Genomic DNA, 18,422 nt, shown 5'->3' with positions numbered 1-18,422 from the left:
TGGCATCTTAACTTAGAATATCAAGACAAACAAAATCTCATTGACGATTCTGCCAGCTTGCTACCTTAAATAATAACAATAATACTAATAATTATGGTTTCAAATTTTGGCACATGGCCAGCAATTTAAGGAGAGGGGTTAAGCTGAGTACATCAGTCCCAGTATTCAACTGGTACTTATTTTAATGACCCTGAAAGGATGAAAAGCAAAGTCGATTTTGGCAGAATTAATAATAATAATAATTCTTTCTGCTATAGGCATAAGTCATGAAATCTTCAGGGAGGGGTTTAGTTAATCTCATCGACCCCAGTACTCAACTGGTACTTATTTTATTGACTGTGAAATGATGAAAGGCAAAGTTGACTTTTGCAGAATTTGATAGATGAAAAGCTGCTTAATATTTCAGCTGGTGCGTTAACAATGGTTTCAAACTTTCAGCATGAAGCTAATAATTCTGTGGGGAGAGGTGTTAGTAGATTACACCAACTCCAAAAAGAAGAAAGGCGAAGTTGACCTCAGCAGAATTTGAACTCAGAATATAAAGAGCCAAAATAAATGCCACTAAGCATTTTCTCCAATGCCCCATGGGATTCTGCCAGCAAGTAGCAGCCTGATGGTGATGATGACAATGGTAGTGGTTTTTGGTGGTGATGGTGTTAGTGTTGGTGGTGGTTGTGGTGGTGGGGAAGATTTCTGACATTGGCACATAGCTGCAATAAATTTTTGAGGAGGTAAGGGGGTGTTTCTGATTAAATTGATTGCAGTACTTGAATAATATTTCATTTTATCGATCCCTAAAAGGATGAAAGATAAAGCTGATCCCATTGAGATCAAAACTTACAATGTTTAGGGACTTAACAAAATATCACAAATGCATTATAGACGACACTCTAATGAGTTCTGCTAATAATAATAATACTACTACTACTGCTTATAATAATAATAATAATAATAATAATAATAATAATATTGATAATAATGATGATGATGATGATGATGATGATGATGATGATGATGATGATATCTGTTATTTGCCACAGTGGTATTAGATCAGGGAGACATTACAAGAACAAGATTACAATTTGTGTGATGGGGTTTACATAAAAGATAAGGGAAAGAAAGGGTGAAGAAGTTGAAATGGGCTAAAAGAAAGCCTAAGAGAAAGAAAAAGAAAGAAAGAAAAGAAAGAAAACATGTCTATCGTGCAATCCTCCTAAAACAAGAGAACCTATTAATAATAATAATAATAATAATAATAATAATAATGGTTTCAGATTTTGGCATAATTTCAAGAGAAGTTGATTACATCAAGCCCAGTGCACAGCTGGTACTTATTTCATTGGTCCCCTTATAATAAAAGAATGCTTTCTAATCAATGTGTCAACACCAATAGACAACAATGTTTCTCTGAAAGAAATGGAAAGACTTTCAAAATACAAAGTTCTGGAAATAGAGGTAACTTGAATGTGGAGTCTAAAAACAGAAACAATTCCTATCACAGTAGGTGTATTAGATATGATAAAGAAATATTCAGACAGATACATAACAAAACACCAGGACTAACAAGTATATAAAACATACAGAAAATAGCACTACTAGGCACTGCACACATCTTACATAAAACACTTTCAATACAGTAAAAATAAGATCATCACAACAAACCACAGCACATACTCAAGGCACACAGAGCTAGGCTTGGTAGTGCAGTGAAAGCATGTGATAAAAATAAGACTACTGAATAATAATAACAACATTAATGATTTCTTATATTTGCCACCAGGATGGTGGATGAGGTGACATCATATGGACAGGTTTCAAAAAGTGTAGGTTTTACATTGAAATCAACTAAACAAAGGAAAGAAAGTAAAGAAGAATTCTTATATTCCTTTATTTTTTTTTGGCCATGTCGGAGCACCACCTTTAGTTGAACAAATCAACCCCAGGACCCATTCTTTGTAAGCGTAATAGTTATTATATCGGTCTCTCTTGCCGAACTGCTAAGTTATGGGGATATAAACACACCAACATTGGTTGTCGGTTGCCAAGCGATGGTGGGGGTACAAACACACACTCACAAATATATATATATATATATATATATATATATATATATATATGTATATATATATATGATGGGCTTCTTTAGTTTCTACCTACCAAATCTACTCACAAGGCTTTGGTCAGCCTGTGGCTATAGCAGAAGACACTTGCCCAAGGTGCCATGCAATGGGACTGAACCCAGAACCATGAGGTTGAGAAGCAAGCTTCTTACCACACAGCCATGCCTTTATAAGATTCTATAAGATCTCCAGAGTTATCAAGCAGCAATCAAGGAACACCACAGATCCAGATTACTCTGGCTACCAAGGGTAAACGTCCTTTTCCTAGCACACATGTAGGCCTATATGGAAGCAGTGGCTTTCTTCTCACCCTCACCTTGTCATTAAGTGGAACTTGTAAAAGATGATGTGGTCTTGGTCACAGCAGAAAGTGCTTGTCTTCAGTTTTTTTTTCAGTTCCATCTACAGTATGTCCTTTGTCATAACCACAAAAAAGAAAAAAAAACACTATCTGTTCTTCTTTTTCACTAAGGAAAGCAGCAGAATGGTTATCATAATGGGATCAGCTGACAACTGACAACTGCTGCCCTTCAACAAAAAATCCAAAAGTCTTCAGTATACATATACAGAAGAAATGTATGCAGAATGGTTTCATTGCTCTGCCTGCTTGGCAGACAGGCCAAGCTGACATTACTTTTAGTATCTCCATACTAGAGTTTATCATGTACTGGCAATGACCACCCCTCCCCCAGTAGCATTAACAGGCATGAGATATCTAGAATTTAACTATATACTCCCTAGGCTAAAGGTCCTACAAAGGACCAACCAGTCCATTCTTACTGATTCCCAGAATATTCTCCTAGAACAGCATCACTCTTCTCAATTACTAGTCTTCTAGAGAATGCTAATATAGAAGTTCCATCAGTCATTTAATCTGACTAATAAACGATTGTGAATGACTGACAGCATTCCAGAAGTCAAGAGTTCAGTTCTAGTTATCTCTTGACTTTCAACACTGCAGGTCTATTAAAGAAACACAGGTAGGAAAAAATCCTACCTGATGAAAAAACAAAAGCCACAAATATAGATATTTCATTAAAACTTGCTTGCCTAGTTTTCTTCATAACCACCTGATCAACTGAAGTAGACTTCAGCAACTTCAATGAGGGAGTCTTTTCATTCTATACATGATTGCATGATCTAGGAGCGGACCGAAATGGGGGCCTGAGGGGCACATGCCACCCCTCAAGAAAAAAAGTGCACCCCTCTAAGTAATGTTATTATGCCCTTTTCTCCTGAAATCGTATTCCCTTCTGACTTTGTGCCCTCCCCTCGAAAAATTCCTGTGATCTGCTGGAAATAGCTGCCCTATCTCCCTCATTCTTATACCACTCTCTGCTTAGTGTCTTAAAAAAACAAAGGACATTTTTGGATAATGTTGTTGAGGCAGGGTTACACTATTGCTAAAAAAAAAAAAATGTGATAGTCATGATTGGTATGTCATATGATCATAAGTCTGTTCAGTTGAGTTTCACCTGGGTTTAAATGACAACAGCTATGACTGCAACAGTAACAACAACAATGACACCAACTATATCTTTTACTCATACTTGTTTCAGTCTGCCAGAGCATGTCTTGGAGAATTTTAGTTGAACAACTCAACGCTAATACTTATTTTTTTAATTTTAAGTCTAGTACTTATTCTATCAGTCTCTTTTGCCAAACTGCTAAGTAAACACACCAACACCAGCTGGCAAGTAGTGAACAGAGACAAACACAGACACATACATACACACACATATATACAGAATAAGAATACATATACATATATATATTATAAAGGCTTCTTTCAGTTTCCGTCTACTAAACCCACTTTCAAGGCTTTGCTCAACCTGATGTTATAGTAGAAAACACTTGCCCATGGTGCCACACAATGGGACTGAACTTGGAACCATGTGGTTGGGTAGCAAACTTCTAACCACACATCCATGCTTGTTCCTATAATATAGATTTCAAATATGAAATGACTATTTTCATATCGTTGGAAACAAAGAAAATTTCTTTCTTCCAAATCTTTATACTGACCGTTTATTTTACATAATGGCCAATACCAATCATTTATTGTTCATATAATAGCCACTAGGAAATGAGTTAGATGGAAATAAAAATCATTGAAGAGTGTTAAACTAGCTGTGTTTTTGTAACAGAGTTGTGAACATTTGGCTTATGTGAATCTCTATCATTCTTAAACTTCATTTATTGCGTAAATTTATAGATGTGTCTATCTGTGTATGTGTGATTGTGCTTGTGTATGCATGTACAGTAGTATGGTGTGTTTGTGTAAGTATGTATTGCAGTGTGTGTGTCTTTTCATTTGTATATGTATGTGCTTATGTATAGCAGTATGTCTATTCTTGTGTATGTATGCAAAGTAGGTATGTATGTGTGTATGTATTTGTGTTTTTATATGTATTCTTGCATACATGTATATATGTATGTATGTATGTATGTATGTATGTGTGGGTTTGTGTATGTATGTCTGTATGTATTACGTATGTATGAATGCGTGCATGACAGTATGTATGTATGTATGTATGTGTATGTATGTATGTATATATGTACGTGTGAATCTATGTGTGTAGGCATGTGTATGTTCGTGTTTCTCAATGCCTATATGACAGAATGGGTGTATTTGTGCATATGTATGTGTGTATATGTGGGCGGATTGAGTTATATATATATATATATATATATATATATATATATATATATATATATATATATATATATATATATATACTGTATGTGATTGTGTGGATTTCCATTGTTGTAGTTCTTAATGTTGTAGTTTTTATCATTATTATCTGCTGTCAAGCAAGAAGAGTCACTGATTTAACTATTTATGAGGTTCATCATCTAACACACATACATATGTTTATGTGTATATATATGAGTGTAATATATATATATATGTGGATGTATGAATATATATGCATGCTTGTGTGTCTGTATGTGTTAATGTGTGTGTGTGTGTGTGTGTTTGTGTGTCTGCATATATAAGTTAATGGTGTTGTTTTGCTCCAAGTCAGGCCTGATCAAGTAAACCTATGATCAAAGCATCCCAACCATGCCCATTCCAACTTTTTCCTATGCATAGAGAACTCAGGATCAAATATCAAACATGTCATTTATTGATATAGTCAGTTGATTTGAGGAATATTTAACTACTATTTCTGGCAAATTTAACGACTGCATAAAGGTTCCCTTGTTGACTCTATATTTAAATGAATGGCAATTGCTTGGCATGAGATACAGTTTTACATTGTAATATTAGTTTTCATACTTAAGGTGGTGAGCTGCAGAATCACAAGTATGCTGGGAAAAATGCTTAGTGGTATTTCATCTGTCTTTATGTTCTGAGTTCAAATTCTACCAAGGTTGACTTTGCTTTTCATCATTTTGGGGCTGATAAAATAAGAACCAGTTGAGAACTGGGGTCAATATAATCGACTTTCCCCTCTCACTAAATTGCTGGCCTTTTGCAGAAATTTGAAACCACTGTTAGTTTCATACATGAATGCAAATACAATTTTCATAGATATCTGTAACTAAATGGAATTTACACCCCCAAAATAGCACTTGTATTTACATTAATAACCCCAGTGGAATAAAAGAAATGTACCCACACAATAATACTTATATTTAATGGTCCCATAGGGAAAAGAGACCAAGTTTATCTTAGTGGTGAGATTAGGTACACAAAATAAACAGTTACGTAGCTAAATATAACAAATTGTTTATTTTAGTGCTCTTTTATGTCTATGTAACTTAACATCCATTTATTAATGCACTACAAGGATTTCATCATCATTATCATCATTATTTTAATAACCTCTTTTTAATGAACTCTTTTTCCATGCTTGCATGGGTCAGACAAAGGTTTTCCGAGGCATATTTTTTATGGCTAGGTGCCCTTCCTTCACCAATGAAGGTAATATTTTCCCATAGTCAGATATGTTTCTACAGAATATTGCAAATGAATGACAGGTTTCCAATATCATGCAATGTTAAGACAAGAAGACACACACACACACAAAAATACACACATTCACACACATGGGCTTCCTTCTGTTTCCATCTACCAAATCCACTCACAAGTGTTTGGTTATCCAGGATTATTGTAGAACACACTTGCCCAAGATGGGACTGAACCTGAAGTCATGTGGTTGGGAAGCAAACTTCTTAACTGCACAACCAAGCACTTATATTTCCCTTTGTTAAATCTCCATGCTGATTTTTATGTTGCTAGAATTTGATTAAGGTTTTATATTTAATTTTCAAACTATAATACGTTCAAGATTGACTTTATAAAAACATCAAAAAATTAATTTTTTTTTATACCTCTATAATTTTTGCTGTTGTTCTGTAAAGGACAGATAGACCAAATAGAGGGCCACTGACTATCTAACAATGAGACAGTGACATAGGAATCTCAGATTTGTGTCTGCCATGCTGTAAAACCAGTAAGAGTGAACATCCTGTAGCATTTATTAAAGCATATTTCTTGGAGAAAGTATACTCTAACTATTGTCATCTCCCCGAACCCCCAGTAGTATAAATGGACAGCCAATCTGAACTGAGCAGTCTTGGGAAAGTAACCAGACAAGGAGAAGGTCGACTCTCAGCATAAACACTCTCTACCAGTGAATACCAGCAAAGAGGCAAAGGCTGAAGGAGTCAACCCCAACAGTAAATCAGGTTAAAGGAGAACTTATAGTCTACTGATCCTATTAATCCCAAACAGAGCTTTAAGACCAAATAAATGGAAGAGGAGTAGTGGTTAGGTCTGAGACCCTCCATTGACAATCATACTGATGGGAGTATTCATTCATGTACTTATATTCATTTCAGTTATGCACAGGTTAACATAATGTAGTAAGCAAAAATAAATTTTTAATTAAATTAAATTATACATCTGTAATGAAAACTTTCAAAAATTAGTGTTAATGATAGCTCTTTGTCAAGAAAGACAGGGGTAATGTTTCTGGAATTAAAAATTTGGCACTGAGTCAGATCTTTGATTGGTATGGTGGAGGCCTCCATCAGTCTAAGACAACCATTCATATATATATATGTATGTATGTACAAACCTGAGCAAAATTTTTTTTAAGGAAGACTGCAAATCTCCCTCCTCCATGCCACATGATGTTTATCCAAGAGGTCTGCCAACTTTAGTCAATATAGCTTGGCCAATATACACTCAGAATGCAAAGGATTGAAACAGATACTGCACAGTATCTATTGACTCCAAAGAATAACAGGTAAAGTTGATCACTGTGGCATTTAAAACTAGAATGTAGAAGGTCAAAACAAATACCATGAGGTATATTATCCATGGCCTAGCAAGTCTGCCAGTTCACCATGTGGTAATGACTTTAGTTTTGTAATAATACAAAGTTACTATAGTTAACTCTCTTATATAGTCTGTAACTAAGAATGCTCATAAATTTAAGGATTTTTTTGTTTTGTGTGTTCAATATAAAAAAATGCAGCAAGCTGATAGAAACGTTAACATACCGGGCGAAATGCTTAGCAGTATTTCATCTGTCTTTACATTCTGAGTTCAAATTCCAGCAAAGTCAACTTTGCCTTTCATCCCTCCAGGATGGGGTCGATCTAATCAACTGGCCTCCTTCCCCCAAAATTTTGGGCCTTGTGCCTAGAGTAGAAAAGAATATAAAAGAACATTTAGAAATTCAATGATAACTAAAAATGCTGCCTATCCAACAATATAATGGTTTCAAATTTTGGTACAAGGCCAGCAATTTGGTGGGTGGGGAGGTGTAGCCAATTACATCAACCCCAATACTTGGCCAGTACTTTATTTTATTGGCTCCAAAAGGATGAAAAGCTAAGATGACCTTAATGAGATTTGAACTTGAAATGTAAAGCCAAAAGAAATGCCATTAAGCATTTGGTCCAGCACACTAACAATGCTGCCAGTTTGCCACCTTATCTGATTGTATAATAAATAGATAGCGAGTTAGATTGAGAGATATTGTGGGAAGAGTTAGAAAGTAAGAGAGAAATAGAGAGTCAGAGATGAAATCATCTTTATAAATATTAAGTTTCATTGCCAGAAAGCATCTGTATATCTGTATCATTAAATCTACCTCTGTCACTTAGAACTGAAGATAATCTAATAGTATGTGCTATGTTCTGGGTAATTGTTTTAAGTACTTTTATATTTACGAGTAGACATGGATGTTCTTTTGGCACTTCTAGCCTTCACCCAGCAGAACATCCAGGATATGACAGCTGGAAGGAGAGAAAGCTGCACCAGCACTTGGCTTGGGTTCATTTTAACTGAGTAAATTGAAACAAGATGAAATAAATTGCGTTGCTGAATGCACAACATACTAACCCAATCTAGGAATGGAATCCTTGAATTTAGGATCATGAATTCAATACCCTAACCACTGAGTCACATTTATTTCATTATAATCATCATTAAGGTTTTATGTCTGCTTTCATGCTGGTATGGGCTGGGCAGATTGCCACTGTTTAAGTCAGTTCTTACTGGGAGTAAGTGCCCTTCTAGTAGTATTGGAGGACCATATCTTGCCTGTACATTTCATTTTTGGCTGTTTCCATGGTTGGATTCTCATCCTAACATCAGCAAATTAAAGTGTTATAGGTGCACTTTATCATGGTACCAGTGCTAGAGAAGTTGTCATCCTCATCAAGACAGGACTAAAAATTTCTCTTGATGTTGTTTTCTCTGTTTATCCTACAACCACTTTATAAAGTGTACTGGGTGTATTTTATTGTGGCACCATTGCTAGTGAGGTTGTCTTGTACCCTGCAAAACATAAGAGTCCTCCCTGCTCAATGTTATTACTGCTGTAGAGTTATACATATTTATATTAATAATGCTAAATCTTTATAGTCTTGCATCTGTATGGCCACACATCTGGATAGTTCAACATCTTTATTATTTGGCTTATGTTACTTGAGCACTTATCTGTTTCATTACCGGTTGATGACTTCAAAAACAGACAAAATATATTACAAGTCACAGATTCATGCCTTATGAATTTTGATATTAAAAAAGAAAAAAGCAGACTAAAGCTTTTTCATTCTTGTTACATCTGATGGAATTCCTTGAAAAATTCCACTTTAGACTATACCTTTTCATTCTTATTAACATAATTGCCAGGCTGTGTGTAACCATGTGTGTAACCATGTGTGTATTTGAATCTTTGTTTATGTGTACCATAAATATCATCCCTCACAACCATGACCTAGCAGTATGTACAGTGCTGTCATTCATTGTTTTATATGCTTATACAGTCACAAAGGACGTCCATGACCCTAAGATGTTCCTTGCCCAGTAATTGCAGACCTCAATGGTTATTGCATGAAATGAAAACCTTCCTGTCACTACTGGGCATCTTAAAATTTGGAGCCAAGTTAGATCTTTGGTTGGTATGATGGAGCCCTCCATCTGTCTGAGGTGATCATTCATCTATGCATGTATGTGCTAATCTGGGCAAACTTTTTAAAGAAAGACTGACAGTCACCCATGAATGCCAACTGATATTTATATAAGAGAAGCTCTACCAGCTTGGGCCAATACAGCTTGGAATCATTGTCATAGCTGCTACTGTCAGAATGCAAAGAGCTGGAGTTCTTTGTCACAGTTATTCTGTGTGAAGTTTATTTTAAAATATTCACAACAGATAAGGAAACTAGAGTTGCTTTGATTCTATCTCCACCTTATTTCTATTGAAATAATTTGTCTATGTGATTCAGTTAACTTTGAAAATAATCAAAAATTTGGAAAGACTTTGTAAAGCAATTAATTTACTTCATTATAAAGCTGGTGTTTGGAACATAACAGAAAGTCCTTACATGAAGTGATGATGGAAGGTTTCAATTTAAATATCTTGTTTTCCTGTTTTAGTCAGCATGACAAGCATGCTGCGTATACCATTAATTATAGAATTTGTATGGCAGTGTTCTATCAAACCTGAGGTCAATGCTACTTACAGATATATTGTGGATATTGAGGTTAACTCCTTCCAATACAAGTGGTAATAAGAAAATTCAGTTGAGGTTATGTGTAATCTTTTACTTGAAGAAGCCTGAAGGACACCAGTATCAATCAATTAAATTACTCCCAGCATTTGACTGGTATTTTAAATATAAGCACTTTAAACACTTTGTTACTATACTTCTGTTAACATATACTGCTTTTGTTTTATTAAATTTTGCAAATAGTAAAGAATTTAGTAAGTGACTGTCAGTAAGATGGTTTTGAACATAAATTAATATGAGCTTCTAATGGAAGGCTTTAACTTAGATCATTTTAAAACAATGAATCTGTATCGTAGAACTAGGAGTTTCAGTTGGATTGGTATCAAAAGGGTTAAAGTGAAAGACTTTTATATGAAAATACTTAAAGACTGGCTGGTGTCAAAATGGTTAAAATGCTCTCAAACAGAAATGGAGAAATCTCATAATTAGTATAAAAATAAATAATTGGTTTGCTGGGCACAAGTGAAATGTCTAGTAAAATGGCTTTTACAAGGAATATAAGAAAAAAATGGATTGTTGATTTGGTTACCTAGAAACTTACTTGTGTTCTACAGTGCCATGCTTGATTAAGTTCTTCATTAATCACCTCATCAATTCTTATTACTTTTCACACTGATGTTGTTTTCTATACACTAGAAACATCAACCCTGTCTAACATATGGCTTCTATTTTAACTCTACACCTTTTGGCTTTCTTTAACATTATTGTTTTCTCCTTTGATCATATATTTGCAATGTTTTTAAATTCTGGTCATTAAGAATCAATATTTTAACCCTTTGGCAGCCTTTCTGTAATGTTAACTACACAATTTTTAATGTATGCAATTGTCCTGTAGGCTTTAATTCATTCATTCATCTATCATCATCACCACCACCAAAACCACCACCACCATCATCATCATTTAATGTCTATTGTCCATACTGGCATGGGTTAAATCACTTGACCAAATCCAACATGCTGCAGGGCTGCATTGAACTCCAGTGTTAGCTTCAGCATGGTTGACATACTCTCTAAAAATATTTGTACATTATAATAAAATAATTACGGAGATGTACTTGCATGGCAAGTGACCTGATCTGAGATCATGTGCTGAAACGAAAACAATTGCAGTGTGGAAGGTGTTTATAAGCCATTTAAGAAACACAAAAACTGTTAGATTCACTTCAACATTTGAATTTAATTTGCCAAAATATTTTTGTCACTTTGAGACCGTGACCTGTTCACTGACAAAATTCTGTGCTGCATCTGAGAAAGTAACAGTTAGTTCATGATATGTATGTATGTATGTATGTATGTGTGTGTGTGTGTGTGCGTGTGTGTGTGTGTGTATGTATGTATGTATGTGTACATGTATGTGCGTATGCATGCCTATATGCATGTATGTATGTATGTATGTAAGTATGTACTTATGTATGTACGTGAGTATTTATAAGTGTGTAGACCTGTGTGTGTGTATGTGTACATGTGAATGTATGTTTATGTACTGATATGTATCTGTTCAAGTTGTATACAATTGTTACTTTGTTGAAGGTTGTATACACACACACATATACATACATACATATACATATACACATACATATAGACACACACACACACATATGTGTGTGTGTGTGTGCATTTGTCCCTCTCACCACCGTCTAACGGTGAATGGATAAAATACTGTTAATTCTTAAATGCTGTCTTATGATATTTTCACCAAAGACTATAACTTTAATCTTAGTCTTTTATTATAATTCTGTTCACACACAAGGATACTTTATATGAATATGAGTTAACCCTAGTAATTCAAAAATACTTTATTTTATTACCTCTAAAAGGATGAAAGGTAAATTTGATCTCTGCAAGATTTGAACTCACAATGCAAAGGACTGAAACTAAAATATTACAATGCATTTTGTTTGGTGCTCTAACAATTTAAGTTAAACAATAATGCATATTTGAATCATCATCGCAATCCAATAGCTGCTGTTAACCTTTGTCATTGCCTTCACCACCATCTCTTCTTCTTCATCCTTTACCTCCTCTTCCTCACTCATTTTTAAGATGGTGGGGATGTAATATGTGGAAGATTTAGCCACTAATTCTCACAAGTCGATCAACCATATGGAGTCTACCCCACCACCACCACTTCCCGATACTCTCATCACATTGTAAAACTCATAATTTCAATAAAACAACCTAATAATGATTGTAGTATTATACTATTATGTAGAATAAATGGTAATTGATTATTACTTTATTTCTTCATATTGAATATTACACCATTGTTTAGTAAAGTTCACTTGGTCCACCAACATAGTACTCAGTATGGAGCGGGGAAAGACATCACAATATATTGAAGCTTAACTGATAGTTTATTTGCTTCTTTTTTTTTTTCCTAAAGCACTTCTCTTTTCCACTGCTATATTCTCAAAGTCTTCCGTATATAAGCATTGGCCATTTCTGGAGAACGAAAGACAATTACAATATGTTTGAGTCCCAGTGGTCTTAGTTTTAGTCTTTTATTGAGATTCTATTCACATCCAGGCATGGCTGTCTAGTAAGAAGTTTCCTTCCCAGCTATATGATTCTGAGTTCAGTCCCACAGCTTGGCACTTTGGGCATATATATTGTACAATAGTCCCAGGCTGCCAAAGCCTTGTGAGTAGATTTTTGTAGACAAAAACTAAAAGAAGTCCATCATAAACACACACACACACACACATTATTATTATTAAGATGGTGAGCTAGCAGAATCATTAGCATGCTGGACAAAATGCTTAGCAACATTTCATCTGTCTTTACATTCTAAATTCAAATTCTGCTGAGATCAACTTTGCTTTTCAGCCTTCCAGGGTCAATAAAATAAGTACCAGTTGCGAACTCGGGTTGATTTAAGCAAATTACCCCTCCCCCAAAATTTCTGTTCTTGTACCAAAATTTGAAATAATAATAATAATTATTATCATTATCATTATAATCATTATTATTATTAGTCAACTATGTTAAACATAAATATATCTATATATTCTTCTGAATTGTTGTGTTCAATCCCACTGTGTGTCACTCTGGGCCAGTATCTTGTACTATAGCCCTTGGACAACCAATGCCCTCTAAGTGAATTTGGGAGATGGAATCTGTATGGAAGCCCTTTGTACACGTACATAAATGCTTAAATAAATACATAAATAAAGGCTACAACTTTAAGGCTGAAACATATAGAATAATAGAACAATATATATATTTATGCCCCAATATCTTAGTAGTTTGGCAATAGAGAGCAATAAGCACCAAATGTAAAAATATTAGTACTGGGGTTGATTTGGTTGACTAAAACCCTTCAAAGAAGTGCCCCCACCATGGTTGCAATCCAATAGCCGAAAAGATTAGAAAGAAAATGACAAAATAATAAATAGCTTCTAATTTAAGTATAAGAACAGCAATTTTGATGTTATCTTCTATTAATGTATTCATAAAATTCTACAAAAACAGCTGTCATAAATTTTAAATACCATTTATGTTTAGTTTTTATACCTATGCCACATCAAGGTTTAAATTAGATTTGCTATTTGCATATGTACACTATCCTACCAACACTTGAGGCCTTCAATGTTGTTTATCTCAGTGTGAGCTCTATGTTATTATACCTAGACATTTTTTGCATCCTATATGTTGATGTGCCTAAATTCTAATGAATCCTTACAACTAAATTATATAATTATATACATACATACACACACACACATATAAATATATAGTATAATGTAATTATATATATATATATATATATATATTTATATATATATATATATATATATATATATATATATGTAAGGCAGATGTTAAACGATGATGGTATATATTATATATATTATAATATAGTTATATATATCTCATATATATAATACATGCACACACACACATATACACACATTTATACACATATATACACATACATTCATTCATATGTGTGTGTGTGTGTGTATGTGTGTGTCTGTCTGTGTGTTTGTGTGTATAATGATATAGATACATTGTAAAGTATATTAATATTTAATGAGCTGTCTGTGAAATATCTTTGTTTTCTTTTATGAACCAAGAAACTGTTAAGGGGAAAATCTTATTTGAGCTTCTTCTTTCAGTATTTTGATTGAATGTTTTCAGCATCTTCTTTTGCTCATAACTACATTAGCATCAGCCTTATCTACTGGAAGGATTATGGAACTGCTATCCTATTAAAGGGTTTGCTTTGGATTATCTATTTCTCTTGAAGTGCTAAAGGTTTGCAGATGCGTATATATGTAAGTGTGTCTGTGTTAGTATATATGTGCATACGTGTGTGTGTGCTGTATATGTTTTTTGTATGTATTTGAGGTTTGTGTGCTTATGTAAAGTCATGGCATAGTGGTTAAGATATCTGCTTCACAATCATGCAGTTCCAGGTTCAATCCCATAGCATGGCAGTCTAGAGAAATGTTTTTACCATAAACTCAGATTGACTGTAGCCTTGTGACTGAAATTGGAAAAATGGAAACTATGTTGGAATCTGGGCAGATGGATTTTCAAAAAACAAAGGCCAAATGGCCCATAGACTCATATATATGGTATAATCAATAGAGCAAACAGTTTGCTATCCAAATTTTACCATATGGAATGATATAGAAAAATTCAAAATTTAGCATTCTTGATATAATGTCACAGTCTTTTCTAGGAGAAAATTCTGTACACTTCACAAACAAATATTGATTTCAAATGTTGGTGCAAGACCAGCAATTTCTAGGCGGGTAAAATGATTACATCAACACCAGTAATCACCTGATAATTATTTTATTGACCCCCAAAAGTGAATGAAAGGTACAGTCAAGCTTGATAGAATTTGAACTCAGAATGTAAAGACAGATGCAATGCCACTAGGTGTTATGTCTGGCATGCTAAAGGTTCTGGCAAGTCACCGCCTTACTCCAGAAAGAAACTATGTTTTCAAATTTTGGCACAAGGCCAACAATTTTAAGGTAAGATGTAAGTCAATTACATTGACCCCAGTACTCAACTGGTACTTATTTTATCGACCCCCCACCCACCCACTAAATGGATGAAAGGCAAAGTTGGCCTCGGCAGAATTTGAACTCAGAATGTAAAGGACGGATGAAATATCACTAAGCGTTTTGTCTGGCATGCTAACTATTCTGCCTGCTTGCTGTCCTTCACTCCACGAAAGAAATATTGATTTCAAATATTCATACAAGGCTAGCAAGTCTGGGGGAGGGGGTGTTTCAGTCATTTGACTGCAGCCATGCTGGAGCACCGCCTTTAGTTGAGCAAATCGACCCCAGAACTTCTTCTTTGTAAGCCTAGTGCTTATTCTATTGGTCTCTTTTGCCGAACTGCTAAGTTACGGGGACGTAAACACACCAGCATCAGTTGTCAAGCAATGTTGTGGGGGGGACAAACACACATATATATATACATATACATATATACGATGGGCTTCTTTCAGTTTCTGTCTACCAAATCTACTCACAAGGATTTTGTGGGCCTGAGGCTATAGTAGAAGACACTTGCCCAAGTTGCCACGCAGTGGAACTGAATCCGGAACCATGTAGTTGGTAAGCAAGCTACTTAACACACAGCCACTCTTGCATTTAAGTTATTGAGAATATGGAGGGAATGCCTGTGCAACATGGGTGGAACAAGTACTATACATGGTATGTTTATTTGAAAGCAAAAACTTTTTTACTGATGTTTACATTCTTGATCTTTTCAATCATTGGATTTTATTTGTTTTTATCTCACACGCATACAAATACACTCTCTTTCTCTCTCTCTCACACACACACACACTACTTCTCCAGCCATCTCTCTGTCTATCTATCCATCTATCAGTCTGTCCATCCATCCATCTGTCCATCCATCCATCCATCAGTCTGTCGATCTATCCGTCCGTCCATCTATCTATGTATCTATCTATCTATGTATGTATCTATCTATCTATCTATCTATCCAGCCATCTATCAGTCTATCTATTTATCCGTCTATCTCTCTGTGTATCTATCCGTCTATCTATCTGTCTGTCTGTCTATCCGTCTATCTATCTATCTGTCAATTTATCCGTCTATCTATCTGTTTGTCTATCTGTCTATGTATCCATCTATCTATCTATCTATCCATCTATCTATTTGTTTGTCTATCCTTCTATCTATCCATCTATGTATCCATCTATCTTTCTATATATCCGTCTATCTCTCCATCTATCTATCTGTCTGTCTGATTGATTTTCCATCCCTCTGCCACTCATTCTCATACACACCAAGATAACTGTAACAATGATTAATTCATTTGACCAAAACTATATACCCCTACAATGCTAACCACATGTAATATATAAATCCTGAGAAATCAAAGCTGTCATCCACTGACTGACTTCACCTTTTCTTCTGCCTGTCCCTGCTGAAGTTACCATCACTAGAGATTTTGATTTAAAGTTTTCCCTCATAGCAGAGAGCCACTGAACTTGTTAAACTTGCACAGATTCTCAAGCGGGTATTAACATCATTAGCATTGGGTTTATGATAGATTTTCAACCTTCAACAAAATGATAGATCATCTAATCAGCTTATGGTAAGAATAAAGATTTGAGTGTCTTTACAAGATCTAATATAGAAGATTGGATATACATTTTCTTTTCCAAGTAATCAATCACTAAGGGATTTTAATAATTATTGTGTCCCTACTCTTATAGAGAGTGAATGAAAGGGTCAACATAATTAAAGGATTGGAGAAATTTCAATCATGGGAGTACAACAAAATTCTATACATTTATTTTGTTTAAGAAAATTCCAAAAAATTCAACATTTTCAAAATTCAAAATAATAATAAATAGATAAATAGAAACATTTTTTAAATAAAGATTTTTATGAAATATCAATTTTCCTGTTCTAGAACTTTTAATCAATATTATATATTTTTACATTTGATTTTTTTTTCATAAGGGTGGATACTTTATCATTAACTCTTTTAGGATGTTCAACTGTCAAAGGATTTATTTTTTTTTTTTTTTTTGGAAAGGTTTAAAGAGCCATATTTATAAAATAAATACCATGTGTCTAAATGACAGCAAAACGTAATTTTTTTAATAGTACAGGAGTAAAGGTGAAATACAAAGAAAGTGTGAGTCAATAGAATTAGATACATCCTTAATATATTCCTTGTGTATATGCATATATGTGTGTGCATGTATAAAGGACACACACATGCATGTATGCATGTATGTACAAACATTTATATGTAAATATATTTATATATTATAAATATATATATATATATGTACATATATATGTATATTTGTGTGTATGTAGGTATGAATGTATGTATGCATGCATTCGCATACATACATGCATGTCTGTATGTTCATATGCGTATGTGAATATAAATTTAATGCAACTGGTTGCTGCCAGAGATGACAAGTCTGTCAGTTAAGCCAAGTATTAAAACTGAGTATAATTACTCTTTGTTCTAATATATTTTAGCTGCCATTTTATAATTCTTGAAAGGCTTAAAGCAGTGTTAAGCTATGGCAAATACCTGAACTTTAGCTTCCTTTATTAAGTACATGAGTGATCGAACGTCTGTCCTGTATGATGACAGTCTGTCCTACATGATGACAATCTGTGTCCTGTTTAGATAGAAAGCTATAAGTTTGTCCCCAAACATTTGTTGAAACCAGCAAAAACATAAGCAGGTTATTATTAGTTCTGGTATCCTGACCACCACCATTGAATGGCATTTACATGTGAATTGTAAATACATGTGAATGGCGAATACATGTCAGTAATGAATACATGGGAAAAGTAAATACATTAGAAGTATAAATTCACATGAATTGTAAATAGATCATCATCATCATCATCATCATCATCATCATCATCATCAACATTTAATGTTTGTTTTCCAAGCTGGCATGGGTTGGATGGCTTGACAGTAACTGGCAAGGCCAGAGGCCATACCAGGATCCATAGTCTGTTTTGGCTTGGTTTCTATGACTGCATGCCCCTCCTAATGCTAACCACTTTATAGAGTGTAGTAGGTACTTTTTACATGGCAGCAGCACCCACACCAATGCTTTTTGCATGGCACCTTGGTTTTAGGATCTCAATTCACATGTGGTGGGCAAGCCTTCATAAGTACAGCAATGCACCACATATCTCAGTCTCCTCTGTCATATCCTTCGTAAGGTTCAGCATTTTGAGATCAGCCTTCAATATTTTGTCCCATGTCTTCCTGGGT

General features: G+C 34.5%; 1 protein-coding gene and 1 long non-coding RNA gene across 9 annotated transcripts in view; one reads left to right on the top strand and one right to left on the bottom strand.

The window, feature by feature from the left end:
• Positions 1–18,422, top strand: part of LOC106868934 (protocadherin beta-15) — a 166,537-nt gene that overhangs the window by 43,056 nt on the left and 105,059 nt on the right. The window lies entirely within an intron of this gene.
• The window catches only part of LOC128249440 (uncharacterized), a 349,834-nt gene continuing 339,050 nt past the window's right edge, over positions 7,639–18,422 (bottom strand). The window contains exon 5 of the long non-coding RNA XR_008265561.2: positions 7,639–7,779. This is a non-coding gene — a long non-coding RNA (uncharacterized LOC128249440). The remainder of the gene's footprint in view (positions 7,780–18,422) is intronic.

The sequence above is a fragment of the Octopus bimaculoides genome, chromosome 14 (genome assembly GCF_046866305.1).
Source record: "Octopus bimaculoides isolate indiv1 chromosome 14, ASM4686630v1, whole genome shotgun sequence".
Classification (NCBI taxonomy): Eukaryota; Metazoa; Mollusca; class Cephalopoda; order Octopoda; family Octopodidae; genus Octopus; species Octopus bimaculoides.
The sequence above is the reverse complement of the archived record's forward strand: the minus strand, read 5'-3'. Positions and strand labels throughout refer to the sequence as shown.